The following is a 13,322-nucleotide window of genomic DNA, read 5'->3' as shown; positions in this document are numbered from 1 at the left end:
TGACCAATCCACTGTGGAAAATGGTCCAATTGGGAAGTTCCATCACTCACCAGTGAAGGTATCAGCCACTGTTAGATTCACTTGGGCCTTTTCCCACCCATTTAGAAAGCATCCTGGAGTTGGCAGAAAACAAAATTGGAATGAAATTGGCTGCTCCCGTTGCCAGTTCCTATCATACTTCTGTTGCCTCTGGGCTGCCTAATTATGCTTGTGCAGCACATGGCAGCCAAAGCAACTGGTTGAATTCTACCTCCCTGCGCATGGCAGACATTTTCCCCCTTTTCTGGTGGGAAAAATTACAGCTGCTGCAGCAAGTATGGAGATTGGAAAGGTAAGGCCTGACTGCAGGACTCAGTCTTCCTCTAAGTTTCTGCCAGTGCTACTTCTCCTATAAGCCATTTGGTTGTAAGCCGTGCAACAAAACAGAACAGAGCAGAGCCACAAAGGGAGCTGAGTCACACACACTTATTTAAGAGCCGCCCCCCCCCCATTTCTTTCTTTAAACAGGGAATGCATACTGAGTTTCAAACCCTTGGATGCTCCTGCAATCCATTGTTTTGCTATTTTGACTTTGTGTTCAATTGGTAAAGGCTACAGAATTAAAGCATTTACAGCAGTGCAAGCAGAGCAGATTAACACTGTTATGCACTGTTGATGCAGTGTCCAGCTCTTTAGGAGACAAAAGCAGAACTGAAAAAAAAGACTTACTCACTTACTTACTTACTTACTTACTCCCTCCCTCTGAGAATTTCACCTACATACATAGAACATAGAATAACAGAGTTGGAAGGGATCTTGGAAGACATCTAGTCCAACCCCCTGCTCGAGCAGGAGAGTCTATACCATTTCAGAGAAATGGATGTCCATTCTCTTCTTGAAAGCCTCTAGCGATGGGACACCTACAACTTCTGAAGGCAAGCCATTCCACTACTTGATTGTTCTCACCATTAGGAAATTTCTTCTTAGTTCTAGGTTGCTTCTCTCCTTGATTAGTTTCCATCCTTGATTAGTTTCCATATTTGTCCTGTCTTCTGGTGCTTTAGAAAATAGGCTGGCCTCCTCTTCATTGTGGCAGCCCCTCAAATACTAGAATACTATTATGGCACCCCTAATCCTCCTTTTTACTAGACTAGACATATCCAATATTCTTCCTATGTTTTAGCCTCTCTAATCATCTTTGTTTCTCTTTTCTGTACTCTTTCCAGAGTCTCAACATCTTTTTTATATTGCAGTGACCAAAACTGGATGCAGTATTCCAAGTATGGCCATACTAAGGCTTTGCAAAGCAGTACTAACACATGAGAGAGTGTCCTCTTATTTTACATGAATAGGCTGGATTGAAATGGGATTGGTCCCAAGCCATCTAAAGAGCCTCTCTATTAACTGTGGACTTGTCTTGAATTTCCCCGGTCCTGTTCAACACCTTACTCATTCTTCTACATTGGCTCCCCACTGCCTCTCTCATTTTCATACTAAGCAATTTTCACTCATATTATGGGGCAGATGTGTCAATGAGCCACATGCTTTTCTATATACATGGAGAGGAACAAATGATCCAAACACCCCTAATCAACCCCAATGGGTCTAGGACAACTTGCTGCAGCCAATTCACCCCATGACAAGAGTTACACTAATATCAAAGCAATGGTGGAATAAAGTAATTAAAGAAAGGATGCAAAAGAAAGGACAACATAAAATGTGAATGACAAAAATTAAAATAAATTTTTATCATTTTAAATAATTACATGGAATTGTTGAGTTGTTCTACAGTGAGTGGTCCCATGGTGAGTTGACAGTGATGAGTTGGCTGTAGCGAGTTGCTGCATTCCAAATCCCAATTGCCAGTTTATCCTGAAAGTCTGTTAATTTGATGCTCTTATGTAAATATTAGGAGTGAGACACCTATGCAGATACAGTACGTTGGGCTGATGGATTTATGCTAGCTCCAGAGCTGTACTCCATGTATTTCTGGAGGTTTCTATTTGAACATCAATCTTTTCCCTGAAATATCCTAAAACAGTGATTCTCCAACTGCGCTCCTTGGAGTCCTGAAATCTATTAGAGTGTTTCATCTTAAAGTGAGAAATAGTTATGGTAGGCAGACATGGCAAATTTGGATTGCAACAGATACCTGTATACGTGACCTACTCTTCATTTTCTATGAAATGACTGCAGATCATAAAATCCACTTTCAGTTGTTTGCAATTCACCATTGAAAGTTTGAAAGTCATTGGATTTCCATCTGAGAAAGTGACTGCCACCATCCAGACTAAACAGACCGAGCAGCACGTACAATATCTACTTATCTCTGTGTGTGTGTGTTGGGAGGGGGCAAAGAGTTTGTAAAAGTCTTGATGAAACTTTAATGCAGCTGTTGTTTTTAATTTAAGCACCTCAACTCACCAGAGGTTACAGAAACATTCTCTGTCAGTGAAACTCTCAGGACTCCTTCTGAGGGAAAGAAGGATACAAAATAAATGCTAGCCGCTGGTATGGAGGATAGGTAGGGTCAAATCACATTAAATAAGTAATAATATAAACAAACCACTCCACTGTGGTTCATCTTGTTCCAAAGCAAAACATGATCTCAATATCATCAACCAGGGGACAACAACTGAAAAGGCTATAATGACCTCTGTGTCCAGCAGAGCAATCGGGTTGGTTATTGTTCAAAACTGGATACTATTCTAAGTGGTCTGTTGGTCTGAATGGTCTTTAACCATTTGTTCTTAGGCATGATAGAAAGAACACACTGTACTTTTTCCCTCTTATAGTTAGGTAACAGAATTGGATTCACTATAGCTTTCAAGGATACTTTTTTTAATCCAATATATGAGGGATGGATTTGAGTCCACCCAGTTTAAAACTCTACATGGCGACAGTCTCATGTGATCAGATGTTTGGGATTTTAAAAAGGAAAGTCATTTATTTCTATTAGAAATCTGCTGCGAGAACAAGCCATTCTTCATGAGCAAAACAAGAAACAGAAACCAACAAAAATCTGCAAATTAACTCTTAGACTTCCAGGGAAAAATCAGAACTATAAAGGACTGCCTGTTTATCAGACATATTTCTTACGCCATTCTAATTTAATAAAAAGGGGTTCCAAAGGGCAAAAATTTCTGCTCTTGTATACAACACTAAACAGCATCTTTCTAAAGTGTGCATTTAAAATATGTATTCTGGGAATTTTTACCTTGATGTTGAACACATTCCCAGTTCAAAATGCCCATTTCATATTGGAAAACCAGCATCAATGCTCTGATCCACAGATTATATCGAGAGGCAAGGAAGAGGTTATATACTTTTCGAACCTAAATATTACAACCTTAAAAAGACAAAATTTCTTAAGGATGCCTCCTTGTAACTCAGTGTTTTCAATCTTAGCAACTTGGAGATAAGTGGGCTTCAACTGAGCCAGCCTATAGCCATATTTCTTGAGATGGAGAAATATGTTCTAGTTCACGTAAAACTTGACTGGGATATGATGCAATCATTTTAAGGACTTCTTAACTTAATTATGGGTCCATCTATGGAGTATAGCTGTCACATAGGGGCCAAGGTATTTCTTCACCATCTCTGAAACATCAGCTTGGGACAAGTGTTTTGATAATTGGAATAATCATTTTCCAGTGTTTGTATTCACACTTTTATATCCACACTTTTTGATATTCCATTTTTATACCTATAGTCCTACAATGGTAATGAGTCAGGGCATAATTTTACTGTAATTAAGTGCAAGGCAAAAAAGGACAAGAGAGAAATATCTGTAGTGGGCTTGAGCTAGCTCAGTGTATCCCAACTTCAGTGTCAACCCTGAAGCGAACCTGGCTGAGGAAGGGGAATTTATAACTCGGCTTTGCAGTCAAAATAAAAAAGTTTTCTTCCGTGAACCAACAGGTGGCTAAGAAGAGGAGTGGAGTAATCAGGCAACCTGCTAGCACCCCTATTGTACAATGTGACCGATGACCTGAGGGGAAGAAGGGAAGGGGGAACTTTCATTTTTTTAATTAGGTGAAAATCACCGGAACATTCAGAGTCGGTTTTCATCAGTTGTGCCAATATGATGTATCCAATAAACTGTTCTTTGAGGAATATACCTGCCTCGGAGTTCTGCTTTCAATGGGGAATTGAACTTGGAATGCTGACACTCAGCAACTTAAAGAGGTGTGGACTCCAATTCCAAGTTGAATCCTGAGGTTGAACCCACACATCTTAAAGTTGTAGAGGTTGAGAAATACTGATCTAGCTGTCTGGCAGGTTATCATGCAGAACAAGACAGATTCAGCAATCCTGCAGAGAAATTCTGAAGTTGATACAGGTTGGAAAGTCTGCAGTGGTGGCGTATACTGTATTTTCCAATTTAGTTTGCACCCAGCACACTCCCAGTCAATTGCTGTATCCAGATCAGAGCAAGCCCACATTTGGAAGCATTAGCAAAAAATGTAGCTTGATGTCAAAAACAGCTAACAGGCAAAAATGAGATAAAAGACAAATAAAAAGCAGGGTGAATTTACATCGCCTATTACTCTCTGGGGCTTTCCAGAGCCACTAGAAACAATACCCTAGGTCACTGTTTCTCAACCTTGGCAACTTTTAAGATGTGTGGACTTCACTTCCAGAATTCCCCAGCCATCACTGTGATCCCTCTTCTGTTTTGCATTCTGAGGGAAACAATGTTATGGATGGGGATGATGGTTTCCAACACGATACATATTCAGCATGAAATAGACTCCACAACAGTGAACCAAATAGAATTTCTTTGTAAATAGGAAAGCAGAAGATTTCCTTACAATAAACAGGTAACTACGGATCATTCAGTTAACCTGTCTAGCTCACATGGTTGCTGTGAGGAAAAAAATGAAAACAGTGGGGACACCAATAACATATTTGACCACAACCATTATAGAGAATAGATGAAATTAGCTACAGGGTTGCTCCAGATATCTGATTTGCCTTTGTGTCTATGTCATACCTCTGTTGGAGTCTGAATCCGAGGAAGAAGATGAACAGCTGACAGGAAGTGAGAGTGTGGTTCTGTTGGCTGTGGAGGAAACTGGGGAAGGGCAAAGTCCGGCTGGGCAGAGCAGAAGAGAAGTAGAACAAGGGAGAGGGAGTTCAGAGGAAGACCAGGCCCACCCCCTCTTCATCCTAGGGCACGCAGGGAGGAATGGAGAAGAGAACAACATGAGATGCATGGCTTATGGGGGAGGAAAGGGCCCTGATTTCCTTCATTAACCACAGCTGGGAAGAAAAAGATGCATGCTGAGTGCAGCAGCCGCTGGGAGCAAATGTGAGTTTATCTTCTGTTGACTTTAGTTATATGTGTTCCTGGCATCCTCCCAAGCGTGTTGAGTTATTGCCGTTCCTCCATGTCTGGAATTCTTGCTCCTGCACTGCCAGATTAATTATCTCATTTTGCCTTGATTAGACTTATATTTATAGTTTTTGTTGAGCACATTTTGGATTTGATTCTCTGCAGCCAAAGGCTGTTCCTGGGAGTTTTTCTCCAGCCCAGAAGGTAACCAGGACGTTGGGGGCAAAGTTGGAGCTAATAAAGGGACTCCTACTAATTATCTGTGTTGCCTTTGTGCCACGCCCAGGTCATCACAGTATGTTAAATCTTGACCACTGTTCGTTGATCAAAGATTCATCCTGAATGGATCCTTTCAAGGATTTTCTCAGTTGGTGTGGGATATCCTAATGAAGAGTGGCACGTTTAGGAACACAAGCATGTTTTATTAGCACCTGTGGCTTGACTTCAAAAAGGTAAAATGTTGGCTGCAATTCCACAACCACAGCCCTAGATTTTCATCATATCCTGGTGACCACCATCTTGATTTCTTTTTAAATCATCCCTTGCAGATGCTGCTGACCTCAGAGCTGAGGAAGATGGCTTGTCCCCGTCCCCCCCACATCCCTGCCAAAAAAAGGCTTCCAGATAGAAGGGAGAAGGCATTCGGGATTTCTTGAATCCTACTCATCGGTTTCCAGAAGGGACAAATGTATTACTAAAAGGTATTAGAAATAACACTTTAAAGTCTAATGCTGTTTCAGGTAGTCCTTGACTTATGAACTCCAGCCCCAAATTTTGGTTGTTAAGACATTTATAAAGTGAATTTTTCTCCATCTTGTCCCAGTTGTTATGTGAATCACTGCAGTTGTTAAGTTAGCAATATAGTTGTTAAGTGAAACTGGATTTCCCATTGACTTTTACTTATCAGAAGGTTGCCAAAGGCTTCAGGACACTGCAACTGTCATAAATATGAGCCAGTTGCCAAGTGTCAGAATATTGATCATGGGGATGCTGCAAATGGTCGTAAGTGTGAAAAAGGGTTGTCTTTTTTTTCAGTGTGGTTGTAACTTTGAATGGTCACTAAATGAACTGTTGTAAGTTGAGAGCTACCTGTATTACAATCTAACAAAATAACTGAAAGGTCCATAATGATTGCTAATTTTCAGATACCTCAAGATACCATCAGCAAACTTAATTTATTTTACGGATTTGTTTGAGAATTTTTTAAAAAAATACTGGTTCCGGAACTGGCCCATTGTTCCAATTGCCCAGGAAGCATGCCCAGATGAATTTATATCCTGACCTTAATAGATGGTCAATTTATCTCCATGCTGCTTTTCCCCACTGCAACTGGTACGCTGAGGAGCTGAAGAAGTCGTTATCTTTCGTGGTACTTCCTTCCCACCTGCCTTCTTCTCTAGATCTAGTTAATGTGAAAGCTAAATGCCATTCCACTTAAATGATCACGCAGAAGTTCACCCATTGTGAACGTCTGGCAGCGATATTTATTTTGCCGTAGGAAGAAATCCAAAGAACAGCAGCCTTTTTCTCCTAGTCCCACCTGCTCCCACCATGACACACGTATGCACACATTAACACCGATTCTTGCAATGCCCCCCTGAGGCACTTCATTAGAATCCCTACTTAGCCAATACAGAAGAGTGAGGGGAGTACAACCTTAAATGAAATTAAAAAAAGCCACTCCCCTGTTATTCAATTTGTTTGCTCTGTTGCGTGACTTCAAAGACCCACACCGATCCCATGAGGCACCAAGGAAATATAAATCAAAACCATCCCAGTAAATTCTTGGGGTTAGAACAAAACTGTGGTAAACTGTGCCACTGGAACTGCATGTGTGTGCTTGCCTGCTGCATCAGTAGTGGGATTCAAATTTTTTACTACCAGTTCTGTGGGTGTGGCTTGATGGGCATGGTATGGCTTGGTGGGCATGGCAGGAGAAGGATACTGTAAATTCCCCCTTCCCTCCCCACTCCTGGGGGAAGGTTACTACAAAATCCCATTCCCTCCCCACTCCACTAACCCGCTTTCCAGCTCCATTCTCCTGTGCAGGGCAACAAAAGAAGACCCAGCCAATCAGCTGAGACTTGGGAGGCAGAGAATAGATGGGGGCAGGGCCAGTCAGAGGTGGTATTTGCCAGTTCTCCGAACTACTCAAAGTTTCCACTACCGGTTCTCCAGAACTGTCAGGACCTGCTAAGTACCACCTCTGTGTTGCATGTGCGGCCCGGTTTCAAATGAGCTGCAGCTTGTGGATTGGGAACCACTGCTCTGTTCTCTGATCACCCCAAATTAAGCTGGTAAAGAAAAAATGTCAGAAATTTTGAAGAGGGAATTCAGTTTGGGGATGGGTAATGCAAACAATAAGAGGGACGCGGTGGCTCAATGGCTAACACACTGAGCTTGTTGATCAGAAAGGCTGGCAGTTCGGCAGTTTGAATCCCTAGTGCCGTGTAACATTACTTGTCCCAGCTTCTGCCAACCTAGCAGTTTGAAAGCATGTAAAAATGCAAGTAGAAAAATAGGGACCACTTTGGTGGGAAGGTAACAGGGTTCTGGGCACCTTCAGCACTTAGTCATGCCGGCCACATGACCATGGAGACATCTTCGGACAGCGCTGGCTCTTCAGCTTTGTAACAGAGATGAGCACCACCTCCTAGAGCCGAAAACCACTAGCACGGATGTTTATTTATTAATTTATTTAATTTATATTGCTGCCTACTCACCCATGGCGACTCGAGGCGGCTTAAACAATGTAAAACCATATTTAACCCAAATAATAATAATTTAAAAAAACCCTAACAGAAAGAATCAAATAAATTAGTAAACTACAATAGAACAAAATTTGGAAAAAAATAAAATAATAAAAAATCACTCCCCAACTCACACACACCCCCCAACCCTGACAACAGCAGTTCACACTAGCCATTTCATGGGCTCCATCCCGCTCTGGGTTCCCTAGGCCCGCTGGCAAAACCAGGTCTTCAGTGACTTTCGGAAGAGCGCTAGAGTGGGGACCATTCTAATCTCTACCTACTGGTTTAGATATTCCAGGACCTCAAGCCTCTGTATTGTGGTCCATGGATTCCACCCCCACTCCCCCCAGACATAAAGTGTTGAAAACTAGATATAGTTTTTACAGCATTTGTAGCCAGAAATATATATATAAACTGTGATATACCCCTCAAATGGCCACATCAGTGAAACATCTCACTCCATGGTTTTGTCCCAATCCAGCTCTGCTTTTATGTAGTCCCATCTTTTATGAATCTGTCAGTCATCCCAAAACTTGTCATGTAATTTTTGGCTGAGTTGTTCAGTCCTCAGACAGAAGCTAACTTGGTTGAAGGAACGTCTTCCTTTTTTCTGCCATAGAAGCTAATAAGGGCTGTCTGGTTACTGGATTGAAACTCTACTCACTATTAGATATTCAGACAAGCTTCTTGATGCCCTCCCTATTTTTTTTCTTTGGGGGGGGGGAATCACCTCTTCCCTTGCCCCTGCTGGCTGAGATTGGTGGGAATTGATGTGATTCAGAAAATCCTTTCAATTGAAGTTGTCATCTTCCATGAAATCTCCAGAATACAGGTTTTATTCCAGAGTTGTACATTGTTAAGGCAGCATGTCCTCCCTCTGCAAAAAGCCTTGGTTGCTGCCTCCAGAGCATCTCTGAACAGTTGCTATCCATTTGTCACTCTGTAAGTTTGCCAAGCTCCATAATGATTAAACAGATAAGGACTCATCATAGTGAAATTATTTATTGCTGTAATTTAATCTGAACTCACTGCACAAGTAAATGGTTACATTTATTGTTCTCCTGGCCCCATCCCATATTTATTACACGCGGTTTTACACTGCCCAGGTCACCATCCCACCATGGTTTGGCACCCAGGGGCTCACTTGCCATTCAGAAATGAAGATCAGGCACTTCATTAAGTCTGCGGAGCTTCTCAATCATCATGGTTCTTCCCAAAGGTGCTTTTCAAAAGGCAACTGGACTTTTCTTTGAAAACGTTTTCCCTTCTCATCCAAGAAGCTTCTTCAAGTTCTGACGGAATGATAGGAAATAGAAGGATTGATACTCTTGCATGGTTAGCACTCTGAAAGGTCCATTCCCCACCGTTCAGCCTAACTACCGCCGGAATATAAAGCCTTCCATTCCCCTACCACTGAGTCGGAACTGAAGAAGCTTCTTGGATGAGAAGCAAAACGTTTTCAAAGAGAGAAAAAAACAAACCAAAAGTCCAGTTGTCTTTTGAAAAGCACCTTTGGGAGGGCGGGGGGTGGAGGAGTCCGGAGCTTGTCAAATCTTCCGAGTCTGAGTTCAATCCGATTTAGGACTATGTCAGCGCAGCTAATCTTGCTTTCTGCACCAAGCATAGTTAAGCCAACTTGGCGTGTGGGGGGGGGCTGTTGCACGAACCAGACCGCGAGAAAGTCCGCACGTGTCGGACGTCGTGCACCCCCAAAGGAATTAAAAGGAGCGACCCGGCTGCTCCGAGGAGGCACGCGCGAAAGAAAGACGCGTCTTGTTGGGCTGCTGTCGCCAAGACTGGGAGGGAATTTCCCAAGGAGAGGCCGGGAGGAGGGAGGAGGGAGGGGAAAGCTGACGCTCCGCTCTTGTCCTCCCCCTCCCTTCCCCGTAACTCTCGTTTGTTCCCACTGAATAAAAGCATCACGTACTGCAAATTGTTCTCATCAATAATCAAGACAGGGGAGGCAAAACAATGGAACCAAAGGAATAATAATAGTACTTTTTTTTAAAAAAAAATCTTGCTAAGGCCCAGAAGCTCCGTCGGTAAAACTGCTCCGGAGACCAGGCTTAGGGTGGAGGTGGGATGGGGGCGACAGGTAAGGAAAGGAGATAATATGCAGACGCCTCGCTTTAAAGGCAGATCTGTTTAATGGCCGGGAAAAGTTTAAGCGGGGTGGGTGGGGAGGGAGGACAGCAGAGGTAGTCGTGCCCTTCACTTTGAGACACGACAGCCCTCCTCCGCGTCCACCACCACCACCCCTCCCGCTTCCCACGTCCCCGGTTCCAGACAGGTGGCGAAACGGTAGATACAAGATAAGGGAGGGGGGAGGGGACCACAAAAACAACGGGTCGTGGGGAACGGGGGGGCGAGGGAGACGTTAAAAGCCATACAGTCACTCACCTGCGAAGCAAGAGGAGAAGGGGAGGGCGGACGTGAGTGGAAACACCCAACGCCACCCTATTTTTTTTTAAAAAAAAAAAGAACGGGTGAGTTGCTGCAGGGCAGAAGTGCACGCTTAAGTAAGGCAGGGAGCTGAAACGCGTTTGGGACACTGAAAATGGGACAGGGGGAGCAGCAAACGGGCTGCCAACGTGAGGCGGGTTCGGGGGCTTCGCTGAACGACCGACCGACCGCCTGGCTGGCTGGCTGAATGAATGGAAAGGGAAAGGGAATCGCCTTTCTGCGCAGCGGGGGCGCGCGGCCCCCTGCTGCGTTCCGAACGTGCGAGATTAAAGGCGAAGCGGAGGCGTGGAAGGGAAGGGCGGAGGGGAGAACAGCTGCGTCTTACGGCGGGAAGGGTGGGGGGGCGGAGGGAAAAAAAGGAAAAGTGAATGGGTTGCATTCACTGCTCCAAAGGAGCCAGGAGACAATTGAAAAAGAAACGGTCCGGGTAGGATTAATGAGTCGGGGGAGCTGTCTAAACAGCTCTTCTGATATTAGGGATATCTTAAAGAGGTGGGGATAAAGGCATCCTGCACGCAGCCGGCTCAAAAGCCCCTATCTCCTTCTTGCAGGCCTGTGGGAGAAAAGGGCAAACCGGCTTTAATTCAGCAGGGAATAAAATATATACAGATCCGGCGCCTGATGGCAAGTACAGTATTTCCCCACACCAGCCTGCTCAAAAAGCTTTATTGATAGATGGCCCAGTCGCCGCCACCAAACCAGCTTGGCTCAAAATAGCAACACTAAGCACATGTATAATGCCTTTGGATCGTCAAGAGCATTTTTATTTTTTTATTTATTTATTTCCCTCCCGCGTGAATGCATTGAGGTCTCTGGGCTGGAAAGGAGGAGGAGGAGGAGGAGGAAGAAAAGGAACATGGTGAAATGAGGGAGATAACGGTTCAAAAAAAAAATTATTATACCTGTTGTCAGTTGTTTGTTTGTGTTTTGCAAACAAACTGGCCTTGCTAAGAATGGAGCTGAATGAAGAATCACGAGTGTAAATCTGCTAATCAATAGTGCTTGCCCACAAATGCTTAAAGCATAGCTTGTAAGTTATCCTAGCCACAATAATCATAAAAGCCAGGCTAGACACTTCTAAAAACTTAAGAGGCAGGTGGTAAATGCCATTTACACCTCCTGCTGCCCCCTCCCCACCCAGAAACACCAGTACACCTATTCAGAAAGTTTGTCCGATTTTATCAGTCAATCAAACATTTGTCAATGCACAACAGGCGCAACAATGAAATTGAAATTAAAAGAATTATTGAGCTCATGTCTCTCAGTCTTAACTAATACAGGCAGAGCTGACTTTAAGCTTAGGCTAATTAGGCACTGGCTTAGGGGACCAAAGCTTATGGGAAGCCAACACCATAGCTCCTTCCAAGTCATTGTAAAAATACAATATTTGCGAGTGGTAGTCCCATCAGGCGATCAAACTGGTCAGTCCTAGAGGACATCAACCCTGACTGCTCTTTAGAAGGCCAGATCCTGAAGATGAAATTCAAATACTTTGGCCACCTAATGAGAAGGAAGGACTCCCTGGAGAAGAGCCTAATGCTGGAAACGATTGAGGGCAAAAGAAGAAGAAGGGGACAGCAGAGAATGAGGTGGCTGGATGGAGTCACTAGTAGGCGTGAGCTTAAATGGACTCTAGAAGATGGTAGATGACAGGAAGGCCTGGAGGAATGTTGTCCATGGGGTCGCAATGGGTCGGACATGACTTTTCAACTAACAACAACAACAACATCCCATCAGTCCATGTGGTCTAAGTGTACTCTATGCAGGTAGTCCTCGACTTACAACAGTTTGTTTAGTGACTGTTTGAAGTCCCTGAAAAAAAAGGACTTATGACCATTTTTCACACTTAAGACCAAGGGTCTTCAAACTTGGCAAGTTTAAGGCTTGTGGACTTCAACTCCCAGAATTCCTGAGCTAACATGACTGAAGGAGGAATTCTGGGAGTTGAAGCCCACAAGTCTTAAAGCTGTCAAGTTTGAAGACCCCTGCTTAAGACTGTTGTAGCATCCTCATGGTCATGTGACTTATAGCCCTAATTGAGCCTGCAATTTTGGTCAGAAGTTGTCATGGTCATAAATCGAGTAACCCCATGACCACAATTTTACAACCATTTTAGTGGCAGTCATTCAGGGCTAGGATTCAACCGGTGTTTCTACTAAATGGTTGACTTCTTTTACTTGCTGCGTGCATGTGTAAAAAGACCTTAAGCTGTGCTGCCCAGACAGCTGAAAAGCGCTGCACGCAGGTGCGCAGCATTTGAAAAGCCTCTTTTTTCCTGCTTTTTCAACCTCAGCTGTGCTGCACAAAGCAGCTGAGGTTGAAAAAGCAGGAAATAAAGGACAGGAAAGAGCCCAGACGGGTGGGCCAAACAGCAGCAAACCCAGAACTGGTTCAGTGTCTGCTGCTCTTCAGAGTTACCAGTTCTATAGAACCGGGCAGAACCAGTAGTATCCCACCCCTGCAGTCATTAAATAAGTGTGGTCATACAGTGAAGGCTGGAATAGTGAAGCAAATGCTGTGGTCATTAAAAGAACCCATTGTTTGCTATAGGACTTTTTTTTTTTGCCAGAAACTGGAAGTAAACATCAGTAAATAAATAGCAGTCATGTGACCCCGGGATGTTGCAAAGGATTATAAATGTGACTCTTTTGCTGAGTGCTCAAAATGTGGTCATGTGGTTGCAAGAGGGAGGTAGTGGATATTGATGCAGGTAGTCCTTGACTTACAAGCACAATTGAGCCCAACATTTTTGTTGTTAATTAAGACATTTGTTAAGTGAGTTTTGCCCC

The 13,322-nt window shown here is 43.6% G+C and overlaps 1 long non-coding RNA gene across 1 annotated transcript; it reads left to right on the top strand.

Annotated features, from left to right (window-relative positions):
* Positions 1-214: 214 nt before the first annotated feature.
* On the top strand, positions 215-6,134 carry LOC148126029 (uncharacterized). The gene is made up of 2 exons (XR_015742698.1): positions 215-331; positions 5,866-6,134. It is a non-coding gene; the product is annotated as an uncharacterized LOC148126029 (long non-coding RNA).
* Positions 6,135-13,322: the final 7,188 nt, after the last annotated feature.

Source organism: Pseudonaja textilis, chromosome 3, assembly GCF_049901715.1.
Source record: "Pseudonaja textilis isolate UNSWEBS1 chromosome 3, rPseTex1.2, whole genome shotgun sequence".
In the NCBI taxonomy this organism is placed as follows: Eukaryota; Metazoa; Chordata; class Lepidosauria; order Squamata; family Elapidae; genus Pseudonaja; species Pseudonaja textilis.
Note: the sequence above shows the minus strand (reverse complement) of the source record. Positions and strands in the feature narration are given on the sequence as shown.